The 7,869-nt window shown below is 34.2% G+C and overlaps 1 protein-coding gene across 1 annotated transcript in view; it reads right to left on the bottom strand.

The window, feature by feature from the left end:
• The window catches only part of LOC107683884 (solute carrier family 12 member 5-like), a 59,476-nt gene that overhangs the window by 25,453 nt on the left and 26,154 nt on the right, over positions 1-7,869 (bottom strand). The gene's annotated exons all lie outside the window — the stretch shown is intronic.

Below are 7,869 nucleotides of genomic sequence, written 5' to 3'. Positions count from 1 at the left end.
AATCAACGCGTTTCAGAAAGGCGGGGCATAGAGGAGAAACAATAATGTACAGTATGTGGGAAATAATGTGTTTTTTAAACCTTAAACCGCATAAACACATTTCATTACACCAAATACACCAAATAATGTTCTTTTTAGCAGCATCATATGACCCCTTTAACATTGATAATAAAAAGAAATGTTTCTTGAACAGCATATCAGAATATTAGAATGATTTATGAAGGATCATGTGACACTAAAGACTGGAGTAATGATGCTGAAAATTCAGTTTTTCATCACAGGAATAAATTACATTTTAAAATAGATAAAAATAAAATAAACAGTTATTTTAAATTGTAATAATATTTCACAATATTAATGTTTGTACTGTAGCTATGCAGCCTTGGTGTGCATAAGAGAGCACATAATGAAATAAAAAAAAAAAAAAAATCTTACATAACCCAAACTTTTGACCTGTATTGTACATCAGATAACTAAAAATAAATAAACAAATAAACACACAAAAATCCTGTTAGGTTTTAACATTTTATAAAAAAAAATATTATTTGTATTTATACAATTTCATTATGCATTAAATTCATGAAAATCAACATCAAATAAAAAAAATAATCCATTTGCAATTTGTCAGACATTGGTCCCACTGGATTTGATTACATGTAAGATCAACTTCATCGCATTAGCATGTAATACTTCAGAACGATTTTGTAGCAGTATCATCAGATATACATCACAAGCATGTTTGGTTCAAAATGCTCTGTTTTTGCAAGACAGCTTTGTCTTACAATATTTGCAGATCATCTTTTCACATCTAACTACAAGTGCTTTGTACAGTACAATTACTCCAAGTTTCCTGTCCATCTAATAGAAAAGAACAGGAAGGGGGTGGATAAATGCAACTGTAAAGTAAAAACAGCAGCACATCAACATGGAGCACTCCTTGTGTATCAGTGTGTGTGTGTGTGGGTGAGGAATTCCAGGATTTCTACATACTCTTCCATAGCAACAACCCGGTTCTGAGCCTATTTTTACACTACCGCTTTTAGCCGCATATCCTTTATCAGAAGAACCTTTGATCACTTAATTCTGAAGCAGTGCAATCTCACAGGTTCAGAATGATGCTGTTGTGTCCTATGAACGTCATGGTTTTTAATTGTGTGTATTTCTAAATTGTAGTGCGTATTGTAATTTCTTTAGTATGCTGTCACCTTCCCTGCCTTAAGTAGATATACATAATTATATGTGGGAGCATGCTCATTAAATGGCCAAGGGAATCCTGCCTCTTCGCTTGCCCGGTTTAATCTGATGTATTAGTTTAATTAATCATGTTTCCTGGCAAAGCGTTGTACATTTCAATTTTCACAGCATTTGCCTGCTTATTGACCTGCGACCCTATGACCTTTAAATACACAATTCATCACCTTGTAATTTCATCTGTCAACGCTGAATCAATACGCCGCAAAGCCTACGGTAGTTTAAAAAACAAGGACACAAAAAATAATGTTTCGTTTATTGATAGTTTATTAAAAAAAAAAAAGCTTTTAGCTTTTTCAAACCAAGCACAATTGATCTGAATGCTTTTATTGCCTTTGAGGCTAGAAACATTTGTTAAATTCAGCCTTAAAATAATGCATAACAAAGCGCTATTGCATATGATCAAAGAAGAAAAGTTGAGATGGTCAGTGACCACATACTTTTATTTTTAAAATGTATTTTAATAATTATATGTGTTACATTTGTAACAGAATAATTTCATGATTATTTATATAGAACTTTATATGTATTCATTAATAATCAAATTAATTACATTTCATGAGATCAACTATGACTTTATATTCTCATGATTGTCAATTGTGCTAAACATAAAATTATATATATATATATATATATATATATATATATATATAAAATTTAATTTACTTTAATTTCTATTTATTGACAGCTAGGTTTTTATTTTAAGGTTTACACATTGAACATTATGCAAAATTAGTTGTAAAGCAATATTATATTTTCAGACATTTTCAGATTGTACTTTAATGATTTAAAGCCAAGTATTTCATTTAGGCATCTTTGGTCTCACATAGTTTGAAAACTCATGAATCATCCTGGTTTAGCACTTGGTTCCTACTGTATGTGTTTCTTTTCTCTCTAATAATCTTCGCAAAAACTCCTACTTCTGGCTCTCTTGACACACACCATCCCACAACCCCAGCAGACTCACAATGTAATAAGCAATAATGAGAAAAAGATTGGGATACAGATTGAGATAGATCCTAATCTCTGACATCTTGCATGCTGTGTGGTGAAATTTATAACAGAAGCATTTGGTTTATTGTTACAACCCCAGAAGGGACTCGGAGCATCTCTAGACTTATAATAAGGCATCATACAGATATCAAAGCTTGCTAGAAGAGGGGGTCTGCAGATTCTGCCCTGCTGTCCATTTCATGTCTCTGGTTCTGCGATGTTGCAGAGGCAAGAGCAGATAGCTGATGCTTGTAGTTTTCTCAGAGCTATTCTTTCCACCACTTTTTCTACACTGTCTTTGCACTATTAGAAACATACACATACAGTACACACACACACACACAGACACACACCTCAGGCCAGCTCTCTTGGCCTGTTCTATTCGTTATTAGCTATAAACTAATATCGTATGCGATCAAATTATACTTAAGCAATATCACACTAGCAATATATCTGAATCACACCTGCGGTGCATAAACACGATTATGATACTGCTTTCATACAACGGTTCAACAAATAAGAAGTTAATATTATACAACTTACATTTTATACCAAATATTGCCACTTATTTTGTCTATTTTTACTCCACCAGCAAAAATATTTGCCAACATATCCACAGCAAAACACACAGCAGGGCTCCTGAATGAATCAGTGTCTTGAACAAATTGGTTGAGTGAATGATTCAGCTGAACGAATCAGTGTTTTGAATGAATCGCTTGAATTAATTATTCAGATCACTCACTCAAAAAGACGTTTGTCGCCATCTACTGGGGTAACAGTTGAAGATTAGCACTGGTCATTTCATTAGCATTTTTATCAGTATTGTCCCGTAATGCCATGTTGTTCTAGGCTGTTTCTACGTGTAATATAAGTCACCTATTTGTAAAAGTACTAGCTAAATGATAAGTAAGTATTAATATGTCAGTAATATTGCTAATAGCTAAGCTTGGTGAAATTATTAGTGCATCAGTCCATACCCTGTTGAAAAAACCAGCATATGCTGGTTAGGTATGTTTTGACGCTGGGATGCTGGTTTAAGCTGGTCCTTTGCTGGTTTATGCTGGTCCTTTTGCTGGTTTATGCTGGTCATGTGCTGGCAAAGGACCAGCATAAACCAGCAAAAGGACCAGCATAAACCAGCAAAGGACCAGCATAAACCAGTAAAGGACCAGCTTAAACCAGCATCAAAACATATCTAACCAGCATATGCTGTTTTTTTCAACAGGGTACGTATAGCACTTCCCTGTTCTTCATACCAGTCAACACTTGCACATCAGCGTGTGTGATTAGCATGATGAGTCAGTCAAAGCCTACAGCAGATCAAGGGAAGAAATTCATGGTAACTTTAAGCATATTTCATATATACAGCCCATCAAAGACTAAATAAGTAAATGCTAATTAGTGATGAGCAAAATGTGTAGGCTGAGCAGTCTAAAGCAGAACATGAGCATCATGTTCTTATTTCATGCAGTTTAGCTTAGCAGCTATTGTGAAAAATATAAAATAGTTTTTTTAATTTTTAAAAATAAAGTATATTTAAAAACTGTATTTGCAGATAATATAAATGAAATAAAAGGCAATTTAAGTATACTTAAAGTACAAATCCATGACTTTGTTTTTTATAACACAATTAAGTACATTTAAAAAAGTAATATAAAATAAAGTATAATTCTATAAATAGATTTTATAGTATTGCAAGTGCACATTCAATAAAAGCAAGCACACTTCTTTTTCACAAGGAACTAGTTGCTGACTAGTTGTTGTTTGCTGCTTTTTTACAATGCTAGCAATTAAACTTATGCTTGGCAAAACAGACTGTCTATCATATTTGACTTTATCTGACTTCCACAGTTGGGGTGTTGGCTCTTCGCTGAGCTCATATGCTGTTACAATATGGCTCAGAAACATTTTTAAAAAATGCTAATGGTCACTGTTGAGTGATAATTGCAACAGTAAAAGTTCATTGTTGTTACAGCAGCACATTTAATATGAAAGCATAAAACTAATATAAAACAACAATAAAACTGAGCAATAAAAAGTCAAAGCCCCACAGTGTACTATAAAAAGCGAAAATACAAAAACTACAAATAAACAGCCATGTTGCTCAGATACACCTGTTGTTAATATGGGAATGTTCAGTGAAATTAAGACAGCACTGCACTCGTTCCCTCTAAGCACCTTTGCCTTTCTATAATCCACAGTTTTAAAATCTGCTTTTCAAAGCCCATTCCAGCCCATGACATCAAAGTAATCTGCTTTTAAATTTTTTATGTTTTGCCTGCCCCTTTTTCTTTCTCTTGTATTTGTGTGGTCACATTTAGTATTTAGTACTTCATAACACATTCAGTACTTCATACCTCTAAATATTTATGGTGTGTTGGATCCATGTGCTGACTCTTATGACAAAGAAATACACTTAAGCACTTATTGTGGCTATACTTATTTTGTAAGACACTTTTTTTGCAATTAAATGAAATTGTTTACAGTTTAAATTTAGATTAACTTAGCAGTGCTTTTTTGACCGACTTAAGTAGGACTTAACATAATTTTGTAATACTCATATACCTGAATGTCATTTCTATCGAAACTTATTTGTCATGCATATATGTTTGTAATTGCACATTTGTCATGATAAAGTTGCAATTTAGCTACATTTCAAATAATATCTTTAAATGTAATATTGAATAACACACATTAGTTAATTTATAATCAACTACTTTACATGTAATTTAGTAGGTTAGTCAACATATCAAAATAAATGTACTTCTTTAAAGAATGACTATTAAAACATAATTTAAAATGTGCTTCTAAGTAAAGCTTTTAATTTGACATTATTATAAAACCTACGTTTTAAAAGTGTACTTAAGTGTGTTAAGAAACATCATAAAAGTGTTATATTATCTGCAAGTGCAGTCTTTTAGAAAAATATTCAGTACATTTATTTTCAAAATGTGGAGAACATTGAGAATTTTTTAAAATTTTGACAAACCCAAAGTCCAGAAGTGGGCAAAAAGAGGGCCTATCTGGAGCATAAAGATCAGACCATCAAGCTACAATGAATCCAGTTTAGACGACCAGGGATTCTAGCTATTTCGGGTCCAGCCCCTTAAAGGACTTCATGATCGGAGAGCCTATATATTCCCTAAGGCTGAATGTCATCTTTGTCAGCTCCTGAATTGAAGCACCTTTATCAACCTGAAGGAGAGAGCAGGTGTTTGAGAAGCCTGCAGAATTGGTTAGCTTGTGTCTCGAGCTCCCTGAGGCTGATTATATCAGGCTGTGCCGCTGTGTGGAGCTTCCTCAATTCCCTTCACAACTGATCAGCAGAGATAGCCAGGCTGAGACTGAGGGAGTGGGATGGAGGCTTCAGTGTCCTCACTGCACGAAAGGGTTATAGTGGGCAACTGAAAACCAAATTTGACGAAAGCAAGCTTTGCTTTAATGCATGGCTACTGGCCAGTTTGCAGTCAGTGATGGTTTTCATCCCACTCCACACCTCCTTCATGCTGTTCTGACTAAGTTTGCAATCACGCTTGTGCTGTTATCATCTCTCCCCTATCTCAAGTACCGTTTTCATGTCTTCCTGTATCCTCTTTGCCTCCTCCTTTTGTCTTCAGACCACCTTCTTTTGGCTCAGCAGGTCCTTCAGAACTTTAGTGATTCATATTTTGTTGTTGGGGAAAACAACACGGTCCTCACTAAAGCACCTCGGTGTCACTGTATGACTCACAGAACACGTCTTATTCGGTTTACTTCAAGTAAAGCCTCCTTTACTTCCGTTTTGTCCTGGTGGTAAAAGGCACTTGTTAAATGGTCAGTTTGCATTAGGGAAGAGATGCTGCATCCAGAAGTCCTAGAATTTGTTGGATCTTCTTGTTCTTGTTCGGTTCCCTCATAGATGAGATGTCTTTTATTTGCTTGCTTAATTATAATTGTTCATTGACTTATTAAGTCTGCTAAATTGGAACAACTAATTTGTATTTAATGCACTTTAATTGTACGGAAGAAGTTCTTAGGTCCAACTAAAGATATACTGAAGTATATTTGATTATGCTAAAGCGGAACTACTGCAAGTATACTTCAGGTTTAAATATCTTGCATTTAAAGACCGATATTATTCAAATATCAAACAATCCTCATCAATGGTGGCATTAAAACACATTTTAGGCTTGATTTTAATAAATGTGCATTGTGCACAAGCAGTACTCCAAATAATGTTTAATTATAATTTTTACATCAGAAAGTCTTGAGCGATATGTCAGTAAATATGTCAATAGATTTGAACTATACTTAGTATGAAATAAATGTATTTTAAATATATTACTTTTTTACTAGGGAAAACATCATAAAAACTTGTTACTACACTGATGAAAACTAAACTAAACTGAAAATAAAATAGTTATAGTTAACAAGGTTCAGTAAGAGGGGATTGTACATGCTACTGAATACAGAAATAAGATGTAGAAAATAATAAAATATTATCCAAATTTTCCAGATAAATCTTACCCATTTCAGTATTTAAAAAAACCCCAGTCAACTCCCTAGAGGTTCTTTTCATTGCTGCCTTTTTTATACATCCTCTATTTTCCATAATGCCAACCTTATCTGGTCTCTTGAGAAGAAATCAATTACACTGCATCACTTCTGGGTCATGGCCAAAGACGTAACTGATCTTTGTTTACTGAAAGAGGGATTGTGTTTCAGAAAACTATTTATTTTGTTTCATAAACAGCACTCCACTCTACTCTTTCCTTATTTTACGCTAGTAGCGTTAAATGATATCCCTTTTTAATAATGATGGCACTCAGTGCAACACAGCTTTCCCTCAGGACAAAGGCCTTTATCTAGTATATACACAGAGAGCCAAACTGCAATTACTGCTTGCCCTGATAACCCAGAATTTAATTCTTCTCGCAAATGATCCTCCACACTCTTTAAAATAAAGGTTCCAAAAAGGGTTTTTCGCAGTGATGCCATGGAAGAAACATATTTGGTTCCCCAAAGAACCTTTCAGTGAACAGTTCTTAAAAGAACCGTTGTTAAACATTTTTCATGGAACCCACAGATGCCAATAAAGAACCTTTATTTTTAAGAGCCAGTCAACACATCAGTGATTATACAGGATGGGTGTCAGATGTATTAGCATCAAGGTTTCTTTAAATCGCTGTTTTGACAAGTTTTCAATACTATGATGCATCATCAAGGGTGTGATAGTCATTTTTAATCTAAGAATTTTCTTTAGAGAAGCTATTTATCTTCTCTGAGTATTTGGCCACATACACACTGTAAAGTTTTTAAAGGAATTTAAAGGAGTAGTTCACCCAAAAATGAAAATTCTGTCATTAATTACTCACCCTCATGTCATTCCAAACCCGTAAGACCTTCGCTCATCTTGAACCACTGATGTCACATGGACTATCTTGATGTACTTACTACCTTTCAACACCTTGAACATGGTAGTTGTGTTGCTGTCTGTGCCGGGTCAGAAAGCTCTCAGATTTCATCAAAAATATCTTCATTTGAGTTCCGAAGATGAATGAAGGTCTTACGGGTTTGGAACGACATGAGGGTGAGTAATTAATGACAGAATTTTCATTTTTGGGTGAACTATCCCTTTAAATACAG

The sequence above is a fragment of the Sinocyclocheilus anshuiensis genome, unplaced genomic scaffold (genome assembly GCF_001515605.1).
Source record: "Sinocyclocheilus anshuiensis isolate Anshui unplaced genomic scaffold, SAMN03320099.WGS_v1.1 scaffold1625, whole genome shotgun sequence".
NCBI lineage: Eukaryota > Metazoa > Chordata > Actinopteri > Cypriniformes > Cyprinidae > Sinocyclocheilus > Sinocyclocheilus anshuiensis.
Note: the sequence above shows the minus strand (reverse complement) of the source record. Positions and strands in the feature narration are given on the sequence as shown.